The sequence below is a fragment of the Taudactylus pleione genome, unplaced genomic scaffold, assembly GCF_031769625.1.
Source record: "Taudactylus pleione unplaced genomic scaffold, aTauple2 ptg000179l, whole genome shotgun sequence".
Lineage (NCBI taxonomy): Eukaryota > Metazoa > Chordata > Amphibia > Anura > Myobatrachidae > Taudactylus > Taudactylus pleione.
The window spans coordinates 14,974,147-14,990,881 of record NW_028284581.1 but is presented as its reverse complement, the minus strand read 5'-3'; the positions used below and the strand labels follow the sequence as shown (position 1 = coordinate 14,990,881).

At 38.5% G+C, this 16,735-nt stretch overlaps 1 protein-coding gene across 2 annotated transcripts in view; it reads left to right on the top strand.

The window, feature by feature from the left end:
* Positions 1–16,735, top strand: part of KCNG2 (potassium voltage-gated channel modifier subfamily G member 2) — a 249,004-nt gene that overhangs the window by 116,632 nt on the left and 115,637 nt on the right. The gene's annotated exons all lie outside the window — the stretch shown is intronic.

The following is a 16,735-nucleotide window of genomic DNA, read 5'->3' as shown; positions in this document are numbered from 1 at the left end:
TTTTCTACACAAAAATTGAATCCAGCACCACTTCAGACCTTGCGATCGTTTCTCCCGAAGAAATCAGAATATCCCGCACAGGAATAATAACCAGTGTTATATTTCACATCTATAAGTAAAACCAGCAATAGGTAGCATATATATCATATCTTATATCATAATTTTATCATAAGATAAATTTTACATGCTGGAGGTGCTCCCTGGAATCGTTTCTCCCGCTAAACTTTTAATGGGACACATTTTGTAATTCTCAGCTGCATTATGTCAGAGAAGTGTACTTTTAGGCACACTTAGCTCATTTTAAAAATAAACCTTTCCCAATGTTCCTGACACAATTAATTTATGCCTTACATAACACTAAACATAGCTGTTTAATTGAATGAAATTAGAGAATTTTAAGTGTTATCAGGCTGAAGTTTCATGTGATGATTACAATTTTCCACACTGTAATTTATGTAGAGTAAGGGGATATAGTCATCATCCCAACAGTCAGAATCCCTATTATCACAATACTGGTGGCGGGATCTGAACAGGTCAGAATGCGACACCTTCTAATGGTAAGTATGTGGGTTTGGTTTAGGCCACAGGAAGGGGGTTAGGGTTAGGCTGCGGGAGAAGAGGGTTAAGGTTAAGCTACAAGTGAGGAGGACTACAGTTAGGCTGAGGGAGGGGAAGGATAGAGTTAGGCTTCGAGGGGGGGGGGGTGAGGGAATGGAAGAAATACAAGTTCGCCATGATCATATCAAGAGTTCTGGACTGTAAGAGTGGTAGATCTGTAGGATTCCTCAGCACACTAGGTTGGGATGTAAAAAGCAGGATTTAGAAATGTTTTGGACATGTTACAAGTAACGGTTTCTATAGCTTGAATAATAATTAACAATATCAGGGTTATGGCACCAAAGAATTTATTCAACTGCAACCTTTGGGGTCAGGAATGGGTTTTTCCTGCCATGTGACTAAATAGGCATTTGTCGCACTAGGAGTTTTGTTTTACCTTTGAGCGGATTAATACAATATATTGTCGATAGATTGAACATGATGTACTTGTGTCTTTTCATCCTCACTGTCTAACTATATGTGTCTCATCAAGAAGCTACAAATGAGTCCCTCAGTAAAAGAGTTAAACTATTTCCACCCACAGTCTGAGCATTGGCAGCAGTAGGAAGGTTTCGCAGCACATGATCCCATGCCACAAACTCATCTGTAAATAACCATTTCACTGCTGTGGTCAGGAACTATAACATCCAAATTATTGCAACTGTATGCACAGCTTAGTAGGAAAGCCTATGCACCCTAATTAATAAAGAGAAATGGTGTGACATCACAACACTGACATTAGCAGGGTATCCCTTGAGTGAAGGGACGCACAGGGAGTTGCAGGGGAGACCTGTCACAATGAGTCTACCAGTGTTACAAAACTGGATAAAGTGTCTTGACTGTATAAAGTGGCCTATTCACTAAGCCTTGGAGAGAGATAAAGTAGAGAGAGATAAAGTACAAACCAATCAGCTCCTAACTGTAGTCTTTCAAACACAGTCTGTAATGTGACAGTTAAGAGCTGATTGTTTGGTAGTTTATCTCTCTCCCATTTATCTCCCTCCAAGGCTTACTGAATGGACCCTAAAGAAAGCTAGGTAATGCGATGAGGTATGGGGGGTCCTCAGGTTAGATGAAAATAAAATTTATATATATTAAATGTACAAAATAAAATCTACATTTGTGTCTATTCTCTGTCTCCATAAATGTTACATAAAGTACAGGTATGGGATACATTATGCAGGATGCTTCATATTCCAGATAAAGAAGTAAATTCATATCCTTCATGTTCCAGGTAGCTGCAAGATTTTGTCGATTTATAAAATAGATTTAAACGTGGCAATAATTTAAAAGGGAAAACCTTCAATTATTGCCACTTTGAATCTAGATGCAAAATCTCTAAAATCTTGCGTCTGCCTGCAACTTTCATTTACCCCAAAGGGCTTTCTGTGCACTTAGGTGTATGCCTGTTTTGGAGTTGCCAACACAAACTAGATGTGCACCTGGATACCTGGTTAAAACTGGAAACTGCACTGTGCAAGAGTTTAACTGTCACATCAACGTTTCATATTACTATTTTAGAAATAACCCCTTCATTTAATTAAACATAAAGTATGGAAAGCATTATATAATGTGTATTTTTATGCTGTATACTGTAAATGTACTTACAAAAACAAGAGATTTGTTTCTCCATGCTTTAATAAAAGAAAACTTTATCCTCAAGACAAACCCTCCCCACACCCCTAAAATAAAAAACATTCACAAGGGCATGCCATATCAAGAAGTATCATGGATTGATTTGACACGTATCAAAACTATGATATGCAGCAAAGATTTCCTTATGCAAGTTATAAAGTTTGAAGCTCTGTTATTTTATTGTGTCTTAATTATCCGCACCTAAATAATAGCACAACTAAAATATTATAAAGTGAACTGTGATATTGATGATCACTACAGAAATAACAATATATGATATTGGGGCAGCACAGACGGTGTAATGGTTAGCATTACTGCCTCACAGCACTGAGGTCGTGGGTTTGATTCCCATTATGGCACTTACCGTGTGGAGTTTGCATATTCTCCCCGTGCTTGCGTGGGTTCCTCCAGGTATCCCGATTTGTTCCCACTCTCCAAAAATATATGTATAGGTTAATTGGCCCCCAACAAAATTAACCCTAGTGTATGTGTGTGTGTGAGCATGTGGTAGGGAATTTAGGCTCCCATTTATTAACGAGTTTGATCACTAAAACGAGTGATAAATTTCACTGTGTATGATAAATGGTGCTCCAGCCAATCAGCTCCCAACTGTCATTTTTCTAACAGTTGACAGTTGGGAGCTGATTGGCTGGAGCACCATTTATCATACACAGTGAAATTTATCACTCGTTTTGGTGATAAAACTCGTTAATAAATGAGGCCCATAGACTGTAAGCTCCATTGGGGCAGGGACTGTGTGCACTATAGAAGTAACTGGTAATAAATAATAAATAAATAAATATATTAAACAAAATAATAATAATTTATAATAGTCTTTAGACCACACAAAACATTTGGGGTATGCAGTATTTAAATTTGCATTTCTCCTTTCTGAAATAAAAAATTCCGTACAATGCTTGCAGCAACCTATGGCTTCTCTTTATTATGTGCAAAGTTGATCACATTTTGTTTAACAAATTAAGGAACCTTTTTATGTTTAGTATTACCTTTTAGGTTTAGTATAACCTTTTTAGGATTAGTATAACCATATATGCTTTGGTATTAATCAACTTTGGTGCAGTTTTTTAATGCTTCATAATCCTGTTTTTGTATAAAATAAAATCTCCTCTTTAAAAACAAAGTCCATCAAATCTTAACAGACATATATGTTAAACACAGAGTTTTTCTAACAACTATAGTCTGGCTTTATTTATGTGCATATTTTAAACTGCAAGATTAGATGTGCCACCATTCAATAGAATTAAAAGCTCCATTGTTTAAATATTTATTTTTTCAAAATGTTGTGTGTTTGCCAAAGATGGGCAAAGTTCAGGAGGAAATGCTGAGATGACAAATGACATAAAGCATGCTACCAATTAAATGATGTCCCTTGCTGGATAGCTGACTGAACCTCATGTCAAAACCTGTCAATACAGAAGTGCAAAATAAAGTCTAAAACAGCTTATTAGTAGACACTACCTTCACTTAACACTGAAAGCCAAATGATTAGTGATGGGCATACTGCTTGTAATTGTAAGGCTGTTTGCTCTACATGTATCCAAGCACTGGAACACATTTTATGTAATGTTTAAAAAAAAAGTGATTTATGATATTTAACTTACTGATCTTCGCTGATCCAGATAATTCACTCAGTTACTGGGGTTACAATGTGCCGCAACTATAAATGTAAGTTCTCCCCATCATGGGCATCCGAGGTCTCCAGTGAACAGAACATATGCACAGCCACCAGGGAAGCCAAGAGGGGAGAGTGGGTACAGATTACTTGGACCAGGTTCTCTGCAGGGGCTTGGAAATACAGCGAGACGTAACCATGCCCCTTTCAAAGTGGCGATCATGCTTAGTGGTTGCGCAGACCATAGTAGTGTACAGAATGAGATGGCATATCCACGCCTTTACCAGTGGTCATGCCCACTCATCACCTGGGACCACCTGAAATGTCAGTGGCCCTGGCTGCTTAGCAGGCTCATAGGTACTTGACCCAAAGGGATTCTAGTAAAGTCGCTCTAGGTTCACACTTTCCCCATTGCGGAAATAGGAAATGCCATAGCAAGATGATGTTACCTTGCAATGGAAAGCAAAGCTTTCCGATGCTTCACAAGTTAAGCAGACACCGCTAATCCCCACAACAGGCTATGGGAACATGATCAATTGTGAAAAAGAGCCAAAATTGTCTAATATATAAATCTCCCAATTGTTCACCATAGAAAACATCATCGTAATTTATAAAACATAAAATTACATCAAATACTTAATAAATAGAAATTCTCAATTGCTCAGCCTCCCAATTGCTCAGCACATGATATATAGTAGGTAACAATAATCCTGCGCATAACCCCATATGACGAGTACATAAGTAGTCACTAATTTTCAGCACAGCACATCCTTCAATCATCCAGCACATAATATAATGCCATCGGTGCTTCAATTTCTGTGAGCTCCCATTGGACATTACAATTTAAAAAATAAATATAAGGGGTAGCACATGCAGCATTATACTCAAATACAAGCAAGGTTCATGTGACAGATTTATCCAGGGCTGCACCCTGCTGTGAATGATATGAGTGACATGACTTGGGGGTTATGAAGGGTGAAGTCCAGGGAAAATTCTGTGTCAGATAGTAAATATGACTGCCACAGGCTTGTTTGCAAGAGCACAACTTCCCAGGTATGAGAAGCTTTATACACCTACTGTAAGTGTTATCAATACTGAATTCTTATATAGCACATAGCACATACAGCTGCTTTGAATTACATGCCTGGGAAATCTGCCTTAGAAATGCAGAGGAATTATGTTAAGTTAAAGAACTAATTAAAATGAAGTTACATTAATTTTGTAACTAAACCTCTGTGTTATTAGTACAATAAGTGACACGTTTAGCATTGGTGTTTGGCAACTTAGTATTACACTCACTAATTAGTGGTTGACTGAGAGAAGTATCAGTTACATTTCCAATGTGTATTTGTTACTGGAGCTCTAAAATATATTTTGCCACTAGTTGTGTTTTAGGAGGTATGAAATATGTGAGCAGCCCGGCCTGAGTCAGCCCAATTATGTCAGGATGTGATTCGCAAAATAACTGTCTTGTTTCAGGTACAGTAGCTCATTAATTGCAAGATGTAAAATATAATTGATACATTTATTCTTTTGTGGCATGAATTAAATCTAATTGCTTACTATAAAGAAAAACATTACACTGACTTATAAAAAAAATCATCAAATTAATGTCACTTTTGTGCAATGGAGTAAAAAAGCTTGTTCTGTTAACTGATCATCTTGCGGATATTGTGCAACTCATAAGGATGCATTAACTAAACTATATTCTGTATGAGTGTGTTTTGGCAGGGCTCTTTCTGTCACTTTTTGCATAGGCAACATACATTAGGCCCTTTATTATTGTACAGCTTTCAGCAATATGTTGGTAATTGTTAGCATCACCATGGGAGCATGTCTGTGGTCCGGGTTCTCTGCAGACATGTAACCTCTCCAGTGACAGCAGTGGGTACTGTGTGGGAGGCTGTGGCACTGCTGGCTGTTAGCATCACCATGGGAGCATGTCTGTGGTCCGGGTTCTCTGCAGACATGTCTCCTCTCCAGTGACAGCAGTGGGTACTGTGTGGGAGGCTGTGCCACTGCTGGCTGTTAGCATTACCATGGGAGCATGCCTGGGGTCCGGGTTCTCAGCAGACATGTCTCCTCTCCAGCAGCAGTGGTGGGTACTGTATGGGAGGCTGTGCCACTGCTGGCTGTTAGCATTACCATGGGAGCATGCCTGGGGTCCGGGTTCTCAGCAGACATTTCTCCTCTCCAGCAGCAGTGGTGAGTACTGTATGGGAGGCTGTGGCACTGCTGGCTGTTAGCATTACCATGGGAGCATGTCTGCGGTCCGGGTTCTCTGCAGACATGTCTCCTCTCCAGCAGCAGTGGTGGGTACTGTATGGGAGGCTGTGCCACTGCTGGCTGTTAGCATTACCATGGGAGCATGCCTGGGGTCCGGGTTCTCAGCAGACATGTCTCCTCTCCAGCAGCAGTGGTGGGTACTGTATGGGAGGCTGTGCCACTGCTGGCTGTTAGCATTACCATGGGAGCATGCCTGGGGTCCGGGTTCTCAGCAGACATGTCTCCTCTCCAGCAGCAGTGGTGGGTACTGTATGGGAGGCTGTGGCACTGCTGGCTGTTAGCATTACCATGGGAGCATGTATGCGGTCCAGGTTCTCTGCAGACATGTCTCCTCTCCAGCAGCAGTGGTGGGTACTGTATGGGAGGCTGTGGCACTGCTGGCTGTTAGCATTACCATGGGAGCATGTATGCGGTCCAGGTTCTCTGCAGACATGCTCCCATGGTAATGTCTGCAGACATGCTGCAGACATGTCTCCTCTCCAGTGGCAGCAGTGGTGGGTACTGTATGGGAGGTGGTGGCACTGCTGGCTTTTAGCATTACCATGGGAGCATGTCTGTGGTCTGGGTTTTCTGCAGACATGTCTCCTCTCCAGTGGTAGTGGTGGGTACTGTATGGGAGGCTGTGGCACTGCTGGCTGTTAGCATTACCATGGGAGCATGTCTGCGATCCGGGTTCTCTGCAGACATGTCTCCTCTCCAGTGGTAGTGGTGGGTACTGTATGGGAGGCTGTGGCACTGCTGGCTGTTAGCATTACCATGGGAGCATGTATGCGGTCCAGGTTCTCTGCAGACATGTAACCTCTCCAGCAGCAGTGGTGGGTACTGTATGGGAGGCTCTATTCGGCTCAGCAGCTGTTTTATTGGCACAACTGCAGCAAGAAGTAGCAGTTTACTTCTTAAATTAGCTTACTTTATATTTTGAACAAGTTTATTGATGTTCTGAAGCAGTTTAGTTATGCTAACGCACGGGGTCAAAGGTTCTGAACTTGAACCAATATAGGCACCATGCTAGTTCCTGGCTCAGGCAGTTCATAACCACAGGCAGCACACCAGTTCCAGCAGTTAGTAAATACATGTACTAGTTTCTGGCTGAAGGTATTTAGTAGTTTCAGGTACAGCACTTGTTTCTGGCTCTGGGCAGTTGACAGTGACAGACATGGTGCCAGTTTGTAGATCTAGGCAGTTGGTAGTTCTCTGCTCAGGGCAGTTGGTGACCCTACTGTGCTAGTTTCTGGCTCCAGACAATTGGTAATTTCAGGTGTATCTCAGTTTCTAGATCTGAGCTACCACAGTCACCAGGTCAGTCTCCGGTCCCTGGAAGCCACTTTATGAATTTTACATGCAGTGTTGGAACTCCAAGGAACTCCATGTTTATGCTGTGTGTAATGCTGTGTATGCTGTGTGTAATGTGCAGCCTATAAGAGCAGATACAATATATGTATTATTGTTCAAGGAACTCCATGTTTATGCTGTGTGTTATGTGCAGCCTATAAGAGCAGATATAATATATAAGTACATCATGCTTACACACACAACTCTCATTTGCTAATAACCTTAAGAAATGTTACAGAAAGGTATTAAAAGTGGGAGATCAGTGGATAATGTGACAGAGATAAAAAGAATAGCACTCTAGTTGAGTGGAACGCAGCATAGACTGTAAGTGAAAATAAATGATAGGCATATAATATACAAGTGATTTAAAAGATCTATAGATGCATATAAATAAAATATGTATAAACTGTTCTGATACTATTGTGTATGATCAGTTGTGATGTCATCTCTTTAGTACTCATTTGAAAAACTGGTGTACTGTATTACTGGGAAAATTCAGCATGCCCCCTTTTCCCAGCAGGGTTTCCCCTTGGCAAACCAAGTGTTTTCTTCCACTGGTCAGTTGTGATTGGCTGACTTTTCATAATTTCGGTGGAACCTCCATCTGATTAGGATCATATCCAGCACACAATGAAGTCTCTTTGAAGATTTATTTATGTACAGCGGTACAGAGCAAGCAATATCAGAATTTCTGGCTGATGTCATTTCAAAAACACAAAGCTATATACTAAATTGGTCTAAAAATATAAGCCAATCAATGATTAACAAATAACATATACTCCCCTAATGGAAGGTTTCCAAATCTCGTGATAATGACTCCATCTTCTAAGATTTTCAAAATAATCATTAAAATTGAACCTAACCAGCTGGCTTCCTTATTTACCAGGGAACTTCTTAACCACAGACTTTGAAATACCAAAATCCAATGTCCAGTTCCTCTTATTTAAACAGTGTAATCAAAATAATAGATTCTCTGCAAGATATATGAAAATGTGCAATTAAAACTTTTAAAGCAACCTTTCACTTTATAATAAAACATGACAATTCAGCTTCCATATTGTATTCAGAATTCATATTACCTGCTATAATGGAAACTAGCCCAGGCTGCCTAGCACTGGAGCTATTTGCCAATTTAGTGGGAAGGTGGCCACACTAGCAGCTTTTAAATGTAATTATTTAAAAAAATATATATTTCACAGTGTACTGTATATATAAATGTTTTATGTATTAATATTATAGAGTCACACCCAATTTCCACTAACTCTTAACTTGTACAAATACTGAAGTCCCTTTGTGAAATGGTATTGGTCAAGCACCCAACCATACCCCTTAAAATTAGAGATGTACGCAGACACCTGTATTTTGGTTTTGGCAAAGCTATTCTCAAAGGTTATGGTTTGGGAAAAACGACCCTTAAGTGTTTTGGTTCCTTTTTGGTTTTGGATTTCTTAATAAACAAATGATTAAAACAGTAAAAAATGATGTAACTTGGACCTGTTTTTGTTCCCATAATATTATTAACATTAATAACATTAATTTCCAGAAATTTCCAGTCAATTTAAAAAATTTTAGCACCTGAAATCACAATCAAAAACACACAAGATCCGTTTTTTTGTCATCCGAGATCTGACTTGCGGGAAGACCCGAGCCGGGACTCTGTTCTGCTTGGAACCACAAAAATGATCCGAGTCTGGACAAGTCGGAAACCCCAAAGTTTTGGTTTCAGCAAAACCTAACCGCTAATCTCTACTTAAAATATACAGTTTATTTCAGGGGTAGCCAACCTCGATCCTCGAGAGCTACCAACAGTTCACATTTTCCAGATCACCTAGCTGGTGCACAGGTGTATTCATTACACACTAACACATTTGAAAAGATCCACAGGTGAAACTAATTATTTCACTGGTGATTCTGTGAGGAGACCTGGAAAATATGCACTGTTGGTAGCTCACGAGGACCAGGGTAGGCTACCCTTGGTTTATCTCATTACAATAATCTTACTCCACAAATCTAAATCTCAGTTCTGCCCTGCTCCAAAAAACGAAGCAAATTGATAAGCCTATTCCATATTTTGTACTGATTGTACAAACTTCTGCTGCTCTAAGTGGGAATCTGGAAACATTTACATAATCAAGGAACACAGCAGTATATACCTATTCTGGGAAATGGCTGTTTTGCCTTTCCTAAATGACCACCAATAACTAAATACAATACCACAGTGTACAGGTCTGTGAGGTCAAGTATGTTTGCGAGAATAAGTTTACCTTGGGGTATTGATTTATATCTCTTTTTAGTATATAGTAGCAGAAAAGTGGAAACATCAAGATTTAACAAGGGTGAATGTAGACTTTTCTTTAAGGGTGGAGGTAGCTTAGCAGAGCCACCTCCCTATTCTCGGTAGTAATAAATAATCAGACCCCAGATATCTGATGGCATTACAATGTGCACAAACTCTATCCTCTGTATCTTTGGAGGTGGCCTGAAATTCATCTTCACCATGCTGCCAATACATTAAGCTGGTATGAGAGCATAGCAATTTCCAAATGACAGCGCACATGTCCTGCATACTCTCATTTATCTAACACGCACTGTACGATTGGCAGTGCAGCAACACGGAGATGTAAAAAAAAAAAAAAAAATCACCCAGTGTAAGAAGATAGTTTATTGCCTTTTACAGCATGTATCAAGAAAAATATAATATAATTAAATATATTGTAAGAGTACATTTAACTTTAAATATAGCAAGTTTTCATTAGTAGCATCAATTTACATGAACATTTAGTAAATTGTGCACATTTTACACATGTTTTTTACACACGTTTAGAAAGTTGTTTTTTTTTCGTGACATTTTGTGATTTTATAGATGAATAATAATACTTGGATTATATAGAGAGCTTGATTGCTAGAGTTATTTTACATTTCTATAAATATCTGCTCTTCTGGCCATGTAATTTGTGACATTTTTAAAGTAATGTTGCCTTTCTTATATTTTTAAGAGCAGTCTTTTTAAAAAATGGAATTATAAAGAATAACCAAGAATGATTGAGTGTATGGAAATAGAAGAAAGACATTGTCTGGCACTCTGTACATATAACCATTTGTATAGAAAGTGCTTTTTATCTGCTTCTAACAGATGTGACTTCAAATCGATGTTATTATGTAACACAATAAGATTATACAATTCATTGTATACTTCTATAATATTTTATGGTATAATCCTCTATGTTTGACTTTAAACTTTCTTACTTGAATTATGAAGTAAATAGGTACTGCATATTTATGTCATTAGTGTTTAACTGCTTTAACAAAATTTGCAAAAAGTTTTCCAAAACTCCAATATAACTTTTTTTATGAACAGGGATGCTCTGTATTTTCCTGTACACATCAATTTCCTATTTTTGTGATGCAATTACTACTGTCTGCATAACTTTTTTTTATCAGTATATTCAAGGAATATTCATTTTTGAGAAAGCAGGGAAAGGTCAGACAGGGCTTTATTAATCACCCATCATCCACAATCTCCTCATGCCTCCAAACTACTCTCTCTAACCTCCTCTCCCAATGGACTGACTCCCAGAGGTGTAACTAGGGTATTTAGCGCCCACGGCAAAATGAATAATGGCGCCTCCCCCCCAACTGTCTGCACTCGCGTCAAAAATGGGCATTGCCACCTGCTACCTGACTGTATTTTAGGTTAATAAGAATGTGTAGTTTCACTATGGTAGCAGATGACTCAATTGGTAAGGTGACAGACTGCAAAACATGAAGGTACTAAGTTCAATTACCAGAATACACATAATAAATGCTCCCAGGAGTATTATGATACAAATATAAAATAGCATTTAGTAGATACACTTGTAAACACCGGATCTATAGATATATATGATAACTCATATTCCATTTCACTGTACAAACAGGAAGCTATCATTTCTTTTTAGGGATAATGTTGCCACATATAGTTGTCAAGTCTCTTTTGAGAAATACTGTTACCACATAATAGTCACCATTGTATAAAGATTCTGATAGATATAAGCAGTAGCTGTAACTCTCAGAATCACATTTCAGTCTATTCAATAGCAGCAATTGGGTATATTTAGCGCGGAGACTATCGGTGTAGTTCTCGTCAGTCTCTACACGGTTAAAAGTAAACTCCAGTCAGTGCTTGCTATGCAGCGGCAGTGGCGTATATAATTACCATCAGGAGGCTTGGATAAACAGTCAGCGGAGGGTGTCCTGAAGCGAGAGCCCATCGGGACCAGTGATGCAGGCACCTTATGGCGACCTCCACCGGTGTAATTATACGGTTCTAACACCTCCTGTTATATGCGCTGTTGTGACCAAACTACAATGATCTGTCAGTGCTGATACAGCTTCAGAGAGCGGCTGGCAGTGGCTATCGGCTTGTATAGTAGCCTGCTTAGTAGAACGTCTGGTGTATGCAGGGAATCCGAAGACTTCAACGCGTTTCTCTGCACGGGGCAGCTTTTTCAAGAAGTGGAGACTCTTTTCTGTGTACTAGGAGGGATTAAATACCTCCTCCTCACCTGATGTTAATTAATTGACTTTCAATAACAGCGCAGTGTATATTCAAGCATCTAGCACTCTAAACATTACATTACTAACAGATATAATATTTCATAATAAATCTTTTATATAATATAAATACACAAATTAAAAACTCAAAATACACATATGCTGTATATAAAAGAAAATATTCTGCTACACACATAGATCATTTGTATGGACATAATAAAACTCAATATATATGGATATAATTCTTCACTATAATGATACTTCAATACCGCAAATATAGTATAATAATGATAAAAATAATACAGACTGGATAAAAGAGAAAAAAGAGAGAAAGAAAAAGAAAAAAATATAATATATAAATGAACATAGCTGTGTAAATAAAAAATAACTTTATATGTGGTATAATCATAAAGACATATTCGGTATATGAATAATTAAAACAGTGAAATACATAGATCAAATTGTGCATATACCAATAACTACATAAATATAATGTGGTTCAAAAGTCCATAATTACAGAAGGGGATTTTATATAAATTCCAAATCAATATTATCGTTCAAACCTTGCAGTTTGAGGGATTGCATTTTCAGAATCCATGCATCTCCACCCCTACAGGTCCTGGGAATCACCTCTAAACCAACCGGTTTTAAACCTGTTGGGTCACAATGATGAGATCCCGAAAAATGTATAGGGACGCTATGTTTCAGGAATCCATTCATGATATTCCATCTGTGCTCCATGAATCTGGATTTAAGGTGTGTATTGTCTGTCCTATATAATAAAGCCCATAGGGGCATATCAATAAACATATAACGTATTGAGAATTACAGTTTATATGTGTTTCAATAGAAAATTAAATATTGGATATTTCTGAGTATACAGTTGTTATATTGTTTTGAACAAAAGAGCATGTAGTGCATCTATTACAATTGCATCTATAAAATCCAACAACAGTGGGACCTAACATCTACATCTGTTATCAAGCTTATTCTTATGTGATGTATTTTTAAAAAAACTGGGAAAGGAAGGAAACTGCAAGGAAATTTCTTAGATTTTTTTGCTCGATTGAAGATAATAGTAGGTTTCTTATCCAAACTTATCTTTAGAATTGGATTTGTGAATAGCAGTTTATAGTTGTTTTTAATTATATTTGTTATTTTGCTAGCTGCCACATTAAATCTTGAAACAAAGGCCAAGCCTACAGTTTGCTTATTTCACTTGTTAATATTAGATTATTTTTCTGTACCTCTATTTTTATTCAATATTTCAGACCTATTTAGAGCTAGTGAATATTCAACAGCTTGATCAAGTATAGGTTGTGGATAATTGCACTCTTTAAAATAATCTACTAAAAGTGCTGCTTGGGTCTGGAATGTATTAGTGTTCGTACAGTTTCTTCTAATGTGATGTAGTTGACTCTTTGGAACATTACTGTGCCATTTTTTATCATGATTACTGGAATAAGGAATACATTTGCAAACATCAACCATTTTTTATAGGTGTAGCTTGCTGTCTTTCCCTATACCACTTCCACATAATATCTAAATAATTAATATGTGAAGTATCGTGAGTGCAGGTGAAAGTCAAACCAAAAGTGTTATTATTAATATATTCAACAAACTGAGTGATAGAACTGAGGTCCCCTCTCCAAATAAAAAACAGGTCATCGATATAGCGGCAGTAAAGGACCAGATTCACAGCGAAGGCGCCGTCCTATATCAAGTCCTGCTTGAGGCAGCCCATGTAGATGTTAGCAAAAGTCTGTGCGAGTCTGGTCCCCATCACCATACCAACGACCTGTAAATAGTGACTGTGATCAAAAAGAAAAAAAATGGTGCTGTAAAATAAACATAATTGAATCCAAAATACATATTTGTTTTTCCTCTGAGATCCCTTTATCTTTAATCAGGTTCCTATCTACTGATTCTACACCTTTTCCATGTGGAATGTTGGTGTATAACGCTTGAACGTCACGGGTGACAAATATGTAATCTTCTTCCCATTGAATACCTTCTACTAATTTGATATATTCAGTTGTAACTTTGATGTGGGATCTCAGAGAGGAAGCATGAGGTTGTAAATAATAATCAATGTAAAATGAAAGATTATAAGTAAGACCCTCAATACCCAAAATAATAGAATGCCCAGGGGGATTGTGCAGTGTTTTGTGTATTTTGGGAAGGTGATAGTAAACTGGTGTTATTGGGTGGAGGGGTAGAGGAAATCAGTTTACTCTTTGCTTATGACACCCTCATTTTGAGCTATCTGTAATAGAGATTTTAATTCTCTTAACATTTTTGTGATTAAATGGTAATTTCTTATAGAAAGTTGGGTCTTCTAACTGATGTTTTGCCTCTTCTATATAGTCCTCAGTATTCTGTACCACTATACCCCCTCCCTTGTCAGCTGGCTTGATGACAATGGGGGGTTAATGGCAAGCATTTTAATCGCTTGTTTTTCTGCACTTGTAATATTATATAAACTTGGATGAATTTTACTTTCACATAGAGAATGAAAATTTTCTAGAGTCGTCTGATAGAAAGTATCTATTGCACTAGATTTATGATTTGTGGGGTAAAATTTTGATTTATTTTTTTTTCTTAAAAATTTGTCAATGGCTTTTATTAATATCAAAGATTTTACTTAACACAAGTGGCTCATCTAGAGCACAGTCTCAAACCTTGTCCTCAGGACCCCAAACAGTGCATGTTTTTCAGGTCTCCTCACTGAATCACAAGTGAAATAAATTGCTCCACCTGTGGATCTTTTAAAATGTGTCAGTGAGTAATGATTACACTTGTGCCCCTGTGCACCTGCTGGGTGACCTGGAAAACATGAACTGTGTCGGATCCTGAGGATCGAGTTTGAGAACCACTGATCTAGAATATTATTTTCCTAAAGTAGTTTATTTAAGGTGTCTAAACCCTCTTGATCAGTATGATTTAATACTATAGTATTCTTGCCTGTTTTTATTTCGAACTTTCAAGGGTAGCAAAAAAAAATTTTCTACAAAGGCCTCTAACGAATCTGTTCAATTCCACAAACAATTCAAACAAATTAGGTGAAGATGTGGGTGCAAAATTTAAACCCTTCGACAATAGCTTGATCTCTGTATCTGTTAAAATTATAAATTATAAACACCCTTAGCTGTTACTGGCATTTTAAATTTTTTCTTTCTCTTTCCTCCCCTGCTTCCTTTTTTTCTAGTTCTCGTCTCCTTTTTGGAGTGAATGCAAGTGTTTCATATCGATTTAGGGACTGGTAATGTTTTTGATCTCTGTTTGGTCGATCTTTCTTTTCCAATTGTTCCCTTCCTAAAAAATGATTAGGATGATGAGGAGAATGATAATCTAATGCATTAATTAGATTGGTATTCCTCTGTCTAACTTCTCTCCAACCAGGGGAGGCACAATCTGATTCTCTATTATATCATGTAGATAAGGGAATTTTATCATTCTGTTGTTGATGTTTACATCTTGTGTATTTCAGTGGTTCATTATACTCAGAGTGAGAATTAGATTTTGAAACCTGATCTGTATATTTTTTGTTACCCACATATGATTTAGCTACATATTGTTTTCTATGGTAACTCCTCACTTTATCTGTGTTGTAATCCTGTAAATCTCTTTTGAATTTTTTGAAATCCCAACTATGACTGTATTTTAGATTAATAAGAATGAATAGTAGATTTATATAGTTAGAATTCACACGCTTTGTCTGTACTAGCAGGTAGCTCAATTGGCAAGCTGTCTCACTGCAAAGCATGTGAGGTTCGATTCCCAACTATGACTGTATATTAAATAAAGGAGAATGTAAAGTAGCTTGATATAAGTAGAATTCACAGGCTTCCATCGTAACTGTAGATGGCTCATTGGTAAGCTGTCTGACTGCAAAGCATGAAGGTTCGATCGAGAGGAGATGCCAGCCTAGGATTCACTGGCCATGGCACCCCCTCTGATGGGCTTGCCACGGCACCCAGGGCATGTCCCCTGCTTGACCCACCCTAGTTATGCCACTGCTGACTCCTCTACTAAGGACCAGCTCTTGTGGCATTCGACCAGTGCGGTTGAATAGGGGCGCCACCCCATAGAGGGTGCAGTCCTCCAGATGTCCAGATTTTCATTATTTCCAGCACTGTCCCACTGTTCCACTCGCAAGCTAAAGTGTCCCGCAGGTGGTCAGGAGGTTGGGGACATGCAGCTCTGCTTTGTTAAGCAGAAAGCGGTGGTGCCAATGAAGCTGAATGGATGCCGCGCGCATATGCTCAGCATCCATTCAGTGCAGGGAGAGGGCTGGGGGCAGCCCAGCTGCTGACAGAGTGCTGGGCTCACCCCTAGCATGCCATAAAATGGGGGGCGTGTCATACATGCACGCCCCCATATAATGCCATATAGGGGGCATGGTCTATGGAAATTAGGCCACATTAAGGTGACTTCTCCACTCTGCACAAGATCTGCGTCTCTCATCCACAAGCACTACTTGTTCCTATGCACGGTTACAGGACTTTTTTCAGGCTGCATCCACCCTGTGGAATCCCTCCCACGCACAATAAGACTTTCCGCTAGTCTCCAAATCTTCCCTGAAAACTCACCTCTTCAGACAAGCTTATCAGATTCCAGAACCGCCCACATACCCTTCATAGCTTCCCTATCTAATTACATTTCTTCTTACAGTATACACATATCACCACATATTTTCTCTTTCTTCACTTTGACATC